The following is a 12869-nucleotide window of genomic DNA, read 5'->3' as shown; positions in this document are numbered from 1 at the left end:
CCATAATGCATCATCTAATTTTCTTGACCAATCCTTCCTAGATGCATTCACTGCCTTCTCTAAAAGGCCTTAAGTTCTCTGTTTGACAATTCCACTTGCCCGCTAGTCTGTGGATGGTATGGTGTCGCAACTCTATGTTTCACTCCATACTTTCCTAAAAGTGCATCCAATTGCCTATTGCAAAAATGCAATCCTCCATCACTGATGATTGCCCGTGGTACTCCGAATCTTGATAAAATGTTCTTTCTCACAAAATTAACCACCACCCTGGCATCATTGGATGGCAATGCGACTGCTTCTACCCATTTTGATACGTATTCCACTGCTACTGAAATGTATATGTTCCCATAAGAATTTGGGAAAGGACCCATGAAGTCAATTCCCCACACATCAAACAACTCAACTACTAGGATATTGTTCAACGGCATCTTATCTCTTTTTGTAATATTTCCACTCCATTGACATTGGTCGCATTCCTGAACGATCCAGAAAGAATCCTTGAAAAGGGTTGGCCAATAAAACCCAGATTGAAGAATCTTGGCTGTTGTCGTAGCTCCTCCAAAATGGCCACCCACTTTTCTCTCGTGACAATGCCGTAGAATACTCTCAATTTCCTATTCCGGGACACACCTATGTATCATCTGATCCGCACAGTGTCCATACAGAAATGGCTCTTCCCAGAAGTAATATTTCAAGTCTAAGAAAAACTTCCTCTTTTGTTGGAAGGTCATGCCAATTGGGAGCACTCTCGATGACAAGTAGTTTGTAAAATCTACATACCACGGTGCTTCCTCCACTCTCATCAATTTCTCATCCGGGAAAGTTTCTCTGATTTGGCTTTCTTCTTCATTTCCCTGAATTGGTCGTTCAATCCATGACAAATAGTCCGCCACCACATTTTTCGACCCCTTCTTATCTCGTATCTCCAACTCAAACTCTTGTAGCAATAGGATCCATCTTATCAGCCGAGGTTTCGCTTCTTGCTTTGCCAATAGGTGCTTGAGTGCTGAATGGTCCGTGTAGACTATCACCTTAGCACCTAGCAAATATGAAAGAAATTTGTCAAAAGCAAAAACCACAGCCAACAATTCTTTTTCAGTGGTGGTGTAATTCAATTGTGCATCAGTGAGTGTTTTGCTAGCATATTGAATTACATGCAACACTTTGTTTTTCCTCTGTTCTAACACTACTTCTGGTGCAAAATCACTAGCACCACACATCAATTCAAATGGCAGTCCCCAATCAGGAACTGCAATAATAGGTGTAGACACTAATAATTTTTTTAGAGTTTGAAAGGCATGCATGCATTCATCATTAAAATCAAAAGCAACATCTTTAATCAATAAATTGTAAAGGGGTTTAGAGATCTTAGAAAAATCCTTGATAAACTGTCTATAAAACCCCGCATGCCCCAAGAAACTCTGAACTGCTTTAACATTTGAGGGTGGTGGTAGCTTCTTAATCACTTATATTTTTGCTCGATCCACTTTTATGCCATCCCTTGAAATTCTATGACCAAGCACTATTCCTTCCTAGACCATGAAGTGGCACTTCTCCCAGTTGAACACCAAGTTCGTCTCCTTACATTGTTGCAAAACAAGTGAAAGATTAGATAAGCAATTGTCAAAAGATGAACCAAAAACAGAGAAGTCATCCATGAAGACTTCTATAAACCATTCCACCATATCACTAAAGATCGACATCATGCATCTCTGAAACGTGGCTGGTGCATTGCATAACCCAAAGGGCATCCTTCGGTAAGCAAAGGTTCCATAGGGACAAGTGAAGGTCGTCTTCTCTTGATCCTCAAGAGCGATGATAATCTGATTATATCCTGAATATCCATCCAGGAAACAGTAGTAAGCATGCCTTGCCAGTCTCTCCAACATCTAATCGATGAAAGGAAGTGGGAAATGATCCTTTCTTGTCGCTTCATTTAATTTTCGGTAGTCAATGCATACTCTCCAGCCCATGACCGTCCTAGTTGGTATCAATTCATTGCTTTCATTCTTTATCACTGTGATACCTCATTTCTTCGGAACCACTTGCACCAGGCTCACCCATGGACTATCAGAAATAGGATAAATTATGCCCGCATTTAGAAGTTTTACCACTTCCTTTCTCACCACTTGCTTTATCGAAGGATTCAGACTCTGTTGTGGTTGCACCCTAGGCTTGACATCATCTTCCATAAGTATCTTATGCATACAAAACGACGGAGAGATGCGTCTAATATCCACAATAGTCCATCCAATTGCTGATCTATATTCTCTTAATACCCGAATCAACCGCTCTTCTTCCAATTTGCTCAACCTTGAACTGATGATTACTGGGAAGGTTTCTGCTTCACCAAGATACATATATTTGAGGTAGGAAGGCAAAGGCTTCAGTTCAAACTTCAGAGGTTCTTCCTTTCTTTCCTTTTCCTTCTCCTTCTCAAAATCAAATTCCTCAAATTCTAGATCTTGGCTCTTATCAATCAGCTGAAGTGCTTCCAACAATCTAGCACATTCATTCCTTGCTGACTCATCTACCTATACTGTTTTTGATTGGGTAATACAAGCTTCTAGAGGCAGTTGTGGAGTGTTCTCTTCAATAGCCTCTGCTACTAGTTTATGCACCACATCAACACTAAAGCACGAATCCGACTCGAATGGAAACTTTATAGCTTCAAAAACATTGAACATGACTGTTTCATCTTGAACTCTTAAAATTAAATTTCCTTCTTGCACATCAATGAGTGTTCTTCCTACGGCCAAAAATGGTCGGCCCAAAATAAAAGGCATTTCCTTATCCTCTTCCATGTCCAAAACAACAAAGTCCGCCGGAAAGATATTCTTGTCCACCTTCACCAACACATCTTCGACTATACCCCTCGGATGTTTGATGGATCTATCTGCAAGCATCAACGACATGGTCGTTGGCTTCACTTCACCAATTCCCAATCTCTTGAAAACAGAAAAAGGCATTAGATTGATGCTTGCACCTAAATCACACAAAACTCAATCAAAAGTAATGTCTCCTATAATGCAAGGAATAGTAAAACTCCCTGGATCTTTGAGTTTCGGGGGTAGCTTCTTCTAGAGAATGGTGCTGCACTCCTCCGTGAGCATCACTGTTTCCTTATCTTCTAAATTCCTTTTGTTTGATAAAATCTCCTTGAGAAATTTAGCGTAGCTTGGCATCTGTTGCAATGCATCTGCAAAAGGAATGTTAATATGCAGCTTTTTAAATATTTCAATAAATTTGGAAAATTGCTTATGTTGATTCTTTTTCTTGAGTCTATAAAGAAAAGGCACGGGAAGAGTGTGATGTGCCAACTCTGGTGGTATCTCGGGAAATGATAGTTTCTCTTTCTTTTGTCTTTGCCTCTCTTCCTGCTTTTGTTTATCAACCCTAGAACTGGTTGGTTTCTCTTCAGCAACTATCTCTTCATCAACTTCCTCATCATAATCTTCTTTTTCTTTTGGTGGGCTTCATTCTTTCCCTGATTCTTCTACTTCTTCTAACACTATCCCACTTCTCAGAGTTATTGCATTTGCTTGTTCACGTGGGTTAGTCACTGTGTTGCTCGGTAGGGACCCCTACCTCTAAGTTCCAAATGGATGCCCCTTGATTTCTAAAATTCGTCCTCATCTTATTCATAAAACCTGTGGTCTCTTGCATAAACTTTCTAAACATGTCCTCCAATTTTGTCACTCTTTGCTCTCCTGGTTGATTGTTCACCCCTGCTTGGTTGTTTGGTAATGCTCTTTGGTTTTACTGATTGTTTTGCTGATTCTATTGGTTCTAATTGCCTTAAGACAGGTTTGGATGATTCCTCTAACCAGGATTATATGTGTTGGAGTGCGGGTTGTTCGGTTGCCTTTGATTTCCTGCCAAGTAGTTAACCTGCTTCGATGATGAAGATGCTGAAGCAAATGTGTTCCCCACTTGGCATTCACTGCTCACATGACCACCTGTACAAAATTCACAAATTAGTTGAGGAGCTTGAATAGAATTTACCGGCATACTTCCCAACTGTTTCTGAAGTGCTGTGAGTTGGGCTGAGATAGCCGTGTATGCATCAACTTCATGAAGACCCATAGATTTCTTTGGTTGTACCCTTTCATTAGGTCTTTGATATTTGTTACTTGCCAGAACTTCAAGCAACTCATGAGCTTCTTTAGGTGTCTTATTTTGTAGTGCTCTTCCCGAGGCTACATCCACCATAGTTTGTACATTCACCATCAATCCATTATAAAACGTTTGGACTTGCATCCAAACTGGCAACCCATGATGTGGACACCTCCTCAATAATTCTTTGTATCTCTCCCAAGCCTCATACAATGATTCTAACTCTTCTTGTAGAAACGATGTGATATCATTTCTCAACTTCGCCGATTTTGCTGGAGGAAAGAATTTGGTCAGGAACTTCTGTGCTAAATCATTCCATGTTGTGATCGTTCCTGATTGTAGTGCCATTAACCATCCTTTTGCATTATCCCTCAATGAAAACGGGAATAGTCTCAATCTAATGGCGTCATCTGACACTTCGGTTGACTTGAAAGTATCACAAATCTCCAAAAAATTGGCAATGTGTAGATTTGGATCTTCCTTCAAATCTCCTTTAAACTGTACCGACTGCTAAATCATCTGGATGATTGTCGGCTTTACCTTGAAGTTGTTGGCTTGTACCGCTGGTCTAGTAATGCTCGACCTACTGCCTTCAACTGTGGGAACTGAGAATTCCCTTAGTGTTTTATTTTCTGCCATCTCAACAACTATGGCTACTAGTTCGACTGTAGCCTCTCGTTCTCTTCTCTCTCTATTTAGTCTTCTAGTGGTTCTTTCAATTTTAGGATCACCAGGAACCACTGGCTGACATCTTGCTCTTCACATAAGCTACACAGAAAGAGAGAAAAAGTGAGATCACAAGCCAACCAAAAAGAACAACAAAAATTAAACTGAAAACAATTAAACAAAAAAAATAAAGCTCCAATCTAGCTAACACAAGAAAAATTTAATGTTAACACACAACTCAATCCCCAACAACGGTGCCAAAAACTTGATGCGTTGTAACTACAACATGCAATGATAGCGAGTGCACTAGTCGCACAAAGTAATAAAGTGATGAGTGAGTATCGTTCCCACGAGAATTGATTGTTAAGCACTAATTTTCCTAAGTGTTTTTTTCAAGTTGGAGAAACCGAAATTGTTTGGATTAATGGGAGATTAGAGAATAAACTAAAAACAAAACTTACTAAGTATTAAAAACTAATTAATGAGAGCAAGAATCTAAAGCAAGAGTAATATCAATTTAACAAACGGTTAGGTTTTGACTTCATTCGGACTCTATGGATTAATTTTACGGATTATGCTATTTTCACACTCACATACACGGATTGTAAATCGAATTCTCTAAGTTGTCAAACATACCTTCCTAGGCTATGAATTCCTACTTTTCCCTATTAAACTTCCGCACCCAACATATTGAAGAATAATAGATCAAGTTCATTAAGCTAATGGAATCCTGGATTGATTTCATTGATTCTCAAATCTATCTCTAGCATTCAATACTACAATGGTGATTACCCAAGAAGCTCAACATGATTCATTTCTCAATCTCATCATATTCATCAGATAAAACCAATAAAAACAGAATAACCACACAATCTGTGCAATAGAATATAAAAATAACAATAATCAAATGATTAACCCATATAAATCCGAGTTACATCAAAACCCTAACCCAAAATGAGTTAGTTCATAACTAGATTAACATAAACAGCAAGAAAAACAATAAACCCAGAAATCAACATATTGAATTATAGAGAAAAGAGTAGAGATCTCCCCTAGTTAAAGATTCCACAAGATTTAAGCTCAAATCTTCTCCCAAATGTAAAAGCTATTCAATACTCAACAACAACCAGACAAACCTAGACGACCCCCCCTCAAAATGGCAAGGTTTTTCTTATATAGCTCGCCCAAAAGACCTAAAACTTTCCTAAAATAAAACTGTGCATTTTGGAGAAAACTAAAATTAGCAGACTCTGCCGCGGCAAAGAAAGAATTTCGACGCGGTGACGAACTGAAACTAAATCTCTTTCTTAGCTGCTTTCGCCACGACGAAGAATAGACTTTGCCACGGTGAACCTTCCTAAAATGTTCTAAAATTACAGTATTGCCCTCGGCTTGCTTTCTCCTTGAATCTTTGATCTTCGATGCTTTCTCATGGAAACAAGCTTTATAATGCTTCAATTTGCTTCGGAACTTTCCCTAATTCCGAGATCTGCTTACTTTTGAGTCTAGAAACTCCAATTCGCTCATTATTTGCTAAAAATGTATGTTTCAGCATAAAACATAAAATATATAGAATTAAGTAGCAATTCAGGCATAAACGAACTAAGAAGTATCTAAAATCCGGTCAAAAAGCCTAGATAAAATAGTATAATTCTCAGATTATCAGTTAGCATTGATGACACTAGTGCTGCAAGAGCAGCATGAGAATATGGACACTGCTGCCATTATTCTACACCTTAAGGAGCTTTTTGAAGGAAAGGCTCGACATGAGAGGTACAAGGTGTCGAAAGCACTGTTTAGGAGTGGTCTGACTAAGGGAGCCCAAGTTGGTCCTCATGTACTCAAGATGATCGAGCACATAGAGAGGCTTGAGACTTTGGGATTTGAGTTGGATGTAGAATTACAAATGGATTTGATTCTGCAATCCTTGCCTGACTTTTATGCACCGTTCATAATGAATTTCAATATGAACACGATGGTGAAAACCTTGTCGAAACTTTTGAACATGCTGAGGACTGTAGAGTAGGACTTGAAGAAGTCCAAGCCTATTTTACTGGTTGTTGCCAGTAAAGGAAAGGGTAACAGCAAGGGTAAGGCCAAGGCCAAACCCAAGCCCAACCCCAACCCCAAAGGACAGGTTGCTCTTGGGCCTGAGAATGGCATAGGGAAGGGCAAAGTAGTTTGCTTCTTTTATGGCAAGCCTGGCCACTGGAGGAAACACTGCAAGGCTTTCCTCGCAAGTAAGAAGAAGTCAGATGCTACAACTTCAGGTATGTTTATGATTGAGATTAACTTCTCTCCCTCAACATCTTGGGTCATTGACCCAGGATGTGGTACTCACATTTGTACTGATGTGCAGGGACTAAGGCAGAGTAAAGTGCTTGCCAGGGGAGAGGTGGACATACGAGTTGGAAATGGAGAACATGTGGCTACATTGGCTGTAGTGTTTATGTTTGCCTATGGGCTTGTTGTTGGAACTACATAACTGTTATCACGTACCTTCTATTTCTAGAATATTATTTCAGTATCCGCTTTGGATAATATGGGGTATCATTTTGAGATATCTAATAGATTGTTGTCCTTTAGTTTGAATGATATTCTATTTGGAATTGCAAGGTTATATAATGGATTATATGTTCTTGATTTAAACAATAAAGATATTCTCAATGTTGAAACCAAGAAAGCTAAACATAGCGATCAAAACCAAACATACCTCTGGCACTGTAGATTGGGTCATGTTAATAAGACCCGCATTGTAAAACTTCAAAGGGATGGAGTTTTGGACCCTTTTGACTTTCAGTCATTTGAGATATGCGAGTCATGCCTGTTAGGCAAGATGACCAAGTCTCCTTTCACAGGACAAGGTGAAAGGGCTACTGAGCTATTAGGCATCATCCATAGTGATGTATATGGTCCACTAACAGTTGAGGCTAGAGGTGGATATTCATACTTCATCACATTTACTGATGATTTCAGTAGATATGGTTATGTCTAACTTATGAGACATAAAGATGAAGCCTTTGACAAATTCAAGGAATTTAGGAATGAAGTGCATAATATGTTGGGCAAACGTATTAAACCTCTTCGGTCGGATCGAGGAGGTGAATACGTAAGCTCAGGGTTTTCTGAATACCTAAAAGAATGTGGGATAGTATCACAACTCACCCCTTCGTATACACCCCAACACAATGGAGTGTTTAAAAGAAGGAATAAGACCTTACTTGATATGGTTAGGTCCATGATGAGTTTTAGTGATTTACTTGCATCGTTCTGGGGTTATGCCCTAGAAACTGTGACTCACTTTTTGAGCCATGTGCCGTCAAAGTCTGTAGATAAGACTCTATATGAGCTATGGAGTGGGCGAAAGCCCAGCTTGTCTTATCTAAGGATTTGGGGTTACGAAGCTTATGTTAAGAAATTGACTTCGAACAAGTTGGGCCCAAAATCCTGTAAATGTATATTTGTGGGGTATCCAAAGGAGACCAAAGGATATTATTTCTACCACCCAAAAGAGCGCAAAAGTTTTGTTGCTCGTTTTGGTGTCTTCCTAGAAAAGGAATTTTTTCTAAGAAGTACTAATGAGGGAAAAGTAGAACTTGATGAAGTTCTAGAACCATAAAATATACTAGACGAAAGACGGGATGATGTGCCATTGAAGGTGGTTTAACATCAAGAGGAGGTTACTCCACAACTTGTGGATCAAAGTGAACTACCTCAGGTAGCACAGAAGCTACATAGATCTGAGAGAGTATGCCATGAGCCCGAGAGATACGGTTATCTCGTGACTCAATATGGTGACGTACTAGTCTACCAAGATGATGAGCCCAGAACCTACGAAGACGCTATATCAGATCCAGATTCCGTTAAATGGCTTAAAGCCATGAAATCTGAGATGGACTCCATGTACCAGAACCAAGTATGGTCTCTAGTGGAACCACCTGAAGGGGTAAAACCCATAGGGTGTAAATGGGTCTTTAAGAAGAAAACTGACATGATTGGCAAGGTGCATACTTATAAAGTACGACTGGTTGCCAAAGGTTTCAAACAAATTCATGGAATTGACTATGAAGAAACCTTTTCGCCGGTTGCCATGATTAAATCCATCCGGATTATGCTTGCGATTGTTGTATATCATGACTATGAGATTTGGCAAATGGATGTCAAAACAACTTTCTTGAATGGAAACCTTGAAGAGGATATGTATATGACACAATCCGATGGTTTCGTTCTTGATAGGCAAGCTGATAGGGTATGGAAGTTGCAAAGATCCATATATGGACTCAAGCAAGCTTCTAGGAGCTGGAACATTCGTTTTGATGAAGCCGTAAAAGAATTCGGTTTTATCAAGAATGAAGATTATCCCTGTGTTTACAAGAAAGTGAGTGGGAGCGTAGTGGCATTCCTAGTGTTGTATGTCGATGAAATACTTCTGATAGGGAATGACATACCAAACTTGCAGTTGGTAAATACTTGGTTATCCAAGTGCTTCTCCATGAAGGACTTAGGGGAAGCAGTCTACATCCTTGGAATAAAGATCTATCATGATAGATCGCATAGGTTACTTGGACTAAGTCAAAATGCATATATTGACAAAGTATTGAAAAGATTCAGTATGGAAGAATCCAAGAAGGGATTTCTTCCGATGTCACATGGTGTTTATCTCTCTAAGGAATTGTGTCCTAGAACACAAGATGAGAGAGATAGGATGAAGAGGATCCCATATGCATCAGGAATTGGATCCATCATGTATGCCATGCTATATACTCGGATTGATGTCTCATGTGCTTTGAGCACTTGTAGTAGATATCAATCGGATCCAGGTGAGCATCACTAGATGGCTGTCAAGAATCTTCTTAAGTATCTGAAGAGGACTAAGGATATGTTCTTGGTTTATGGAAGGGAAGATGAGTTCACTGTAAGAGGATACAGTGATGTTAGTTTTCAAACGGATAAAGATGATTATCGATCGCAATCAGGGTTTGTATTTTCTCTCAATAGGGGTGCAGTGAGCTGGAAGAGCTCTAAGCAAAGCACTGTAGTAGACTCTGCAATGAAGGCTGAGTATATTACATTGTTAGATGTGGCCAAAGAAGCACTCTGGATTAAGAAGTTCGTTACTGAACTGGGTGTGGTTCCCATGATTGTTGATCTTATAGACATCTATTGTGACAAAAATGGAGCAATTGCTCAAGCTAGGGAACCACAGTCTCATTAGAAATCCAGACACATACTCAGACGATTCTATCTTATCAGAAAGATAGTTGAGAGGAAAGATGTGCAGATTAGTAAAGTGCATACTTATGACAATCTTATAGATCCACTGACAAAGCCTCTATCGCAGTAGAAGCATGAAAGGCACTTGAGATCATTTGGTATTAAATACATGAATGATTGGTTATAGTACAAGTGGGAGATTGTTAAAGTAGATGCCCTAGAGCCAATCCATTATTATAGAATTGACTCTTTGTAATAATGTTCATTGATCAATAAAAGGCGTTTTATACTATATTGCATAAATCATCATTGTATGTATTGATATATGTCCTTAGAATGGTAGAACCGTGACAAGGGTATCAACTATTTCAAATCTTGATTGTGAGAACCCTATGAGCACATATGGTGGCCATTTTAGAAATGTCCGTAGCCCCAGTATTATTCTGAAGTAAGGGCATAGATAATACGGTAAGGCTATCATAGTGTTGAATGACCCTGTCGAAAGGCAGTGACTAATCTCACTTGTCAAGGTTGTTTAGCGACAACCTGGTGCAACACAAGGGTGCTTGCTGTAGGCAAGTTCACTGGATTGACCCACCAAAGGATTCCATATGGATAGTAACCCAGTATCTATGGAACAAATCCTCTAACGAATGGTGGTGCGTGTGATCCTTAGACTTGAGATCACCAGAGTGCCTTGTGCACTGATTGGTCTAGTTTGACACTAGCCTAACTCAGTTAAATTCAAAGCTGTCAATACGGTGGTAATTGGTTACATCAAGGAGTGTATCAAGACTATAGTGGATAGACAGATGATTCATCACTCTCGGGTACGGGAGAAGTTATCTCACGACGCAATTCAGTAAATGGCAATGATACTAAAACTGTGGGAACAGTGGGATTGAGTTGTTGCTTTATCTAGTTTATAGTACATGTCATTAGTCTAGTAACTGAATACACAATATCGAGAGTAACCGAAGGTTGACACTATTTCTATGCCTCGGTCTCGTCGAGATAACGGATGATGAAAGGATTGAATTGTACGGTAACCATATCATTGACAGGTAGCTACTTCGCTGAATTCGAATCTATCGGGTGACCATGATGCCTTGCTAGGGGCCAATCTTGGTCTATGTGTAGTGAGATGATTAATCGGTGTTAATCGTGATACTACACACTACCGGTATGATGAGAAGCCTACGGGTCACACACATAGAAGATAATTTAAGAACCAGTTAAGAAGAAGGGCATTTTCATCTTTTTAGGCAAAATGGTATTTTGGTAATTTCATAGTGCAATTAAATTTGCTGAGGTCGTAGCCTTTATTTAATTTGATATTAAAATTAAATAAGTGAGATTACGTTTAAATATGTGTTCGCATATATTTAAATAAATTATCATTATTATTAAATGTTAATATATATATATTGTAAATATATATTAATTGAATTCAATTAAGATAATGATAAATTAATATTAAAATATCTTAAAGGGGGTGTTTGGAAACAAGGGGTGTTTGGGTTGGAGCCCAAGCCCATTCCATGATGGAATAGGGTATAGTGTGCACTATATAAGTGCACACTTTGTGAAAAAAATTTAAGACATTCATTTCATTGATTGAAAAGAAAGAAAACACTCCAGCCCCTAAAACACTCTCCACGCCAGATTGCTTTTTGCTTGGAATCAAAGATACTTGATTTTTCTTCTTGGTTCTTAAAGGCTAAAGAGGATCTAGCAAATCCCTCTTTAGTTCCTTGAGGTTATTTTCGTGTGGACTGCACCAGTTCGATCCTACACTTGGTTCGGTAGCAAAATACGCTCAGAGACAAGTTGGAGGAGCCTCCAAACGTGCGTATGATTTCTTAAGCTCTAAACTAAAATCTGCAGATTCTTATTTAATATATATAAACTGTAATTTTGTACCTAGATCTTGGTTCTAAGTAACGATCCATGTCGTAAATATTTTTATTTTTCCGCTGTGCTTCTGGATCGTTTACTAACACTCACACTTTCTTTCTTTCTATGTAGTTTATGAGAAAAGCTAGACGTCGTCGAGTGTTTCCTATTGATCCAGAGATTAAAGGAACCGTAAAAGACTTAACAGAGAAAGAAGAGAACGAGAGGCTATAGTCATTGAGATGGCGGAAAATAGAACATTAAGGGAATTTTCAGTACCTACGGTTGATGGTAGTGGTCCAAGTATAACTAGGCCACCAGTGCAAGCCAATACTTTCGAAATAAAGCCGGCAATCATCCAGATGATCCAACAGTAGGTTCAGTTTAAGGGAGATCTGAAGGAAGATCCAAATTCACACATTGCAAATTTCTTGGAGATCTGCGATACCTTCAAATCAAATGGAGTGTCAGATGACACCATCAGATTAAGATTGTTTCCTTTTTCATTAAGGGATAAAGTGAAGGGATGGTTAATGGCATTACCACCCGGAACAATCACAACCTAGAATGAATTGGCACAGAAGCTCCTTACTAAATACTTTCCTCCGGCGAAATCTGTAAAGATGAGAAATGATATCACATCATTTCTACAGGAAGAGACTGAGTCACTTTATGAAGTGTGGGAAAGATATAAAGAACTGCTGAGAAAGTGTCCACACCATAGGTTGCCAGTTTGGATGCAAGTCCAAACATTCTATAATGGGTTGATGGTTAATGTACAAACGATGGTGGATGCAGCATCTAGAAGAGCATTGCAAAATAAGACGCCTGAAGAAGCGTATGAGTTGCTTGAAGTCTTGGCAAGTAACAACTATCAGAGACCCAACGAGAGAATGCAGTCAAAGAAGTCTATGGGTCTTCATGAAGTTGATGCTTCCATGACCATTTCAACCCAACTTATAATACTTCAGAAGCAA

At 39.1% G+C, this 12869-nt stretch overlaps 2 non-coding genes across 2 annotated transcripts; one reads left to right on the top strand and one right to left on the bottom strand.

Annotated features, from left to right (window-relative positions):
* The first annotated feature begins 4270 nt into the window (after positions 1–4270).
* Positions 4271–4377, top strand: LOC116116734. The gene has a single exon (XR_004125847.1). It is a non-coding gene; the product is annotated as a small nucleolar RNA R71 (small nucleolar RNA).
* An 8135-nt stretch (positions 4378–12512) lies between these two features.
* LOC116116741 lies at positions 12513–12619 on the bottom strand. Its single transcript, XR_004125854.1, has one exon. It is a non-coding gene; the product is annotated as a small nucleolar RNA R71 (small nucleolar RNA).
* Between the last annotated feature and the right edge of the window lie 250 nt (positions 12620–12869).

This window comes from Pistacia vera, unplaced genomic scaffold (assembly GCF_008641045.1).
Source record: "Pistacia vera cultivar Batoury unplaced genomic scaffold, PisVer_v2 Contig78, whole genome shotgun sequence".
NCBI classification, from domain to species: domain Eukaryota; kingdom Viridiplantae; phylum Streptophyta; class Magnoliopsida; order Sapindales; family Anacardiaceae; genus Pistacia; species Pistacia vera.
Note: the sequence above shows the minus strand (reverse complement) of the source record. Positions and strands in the feature narration are given on the sequence as shown.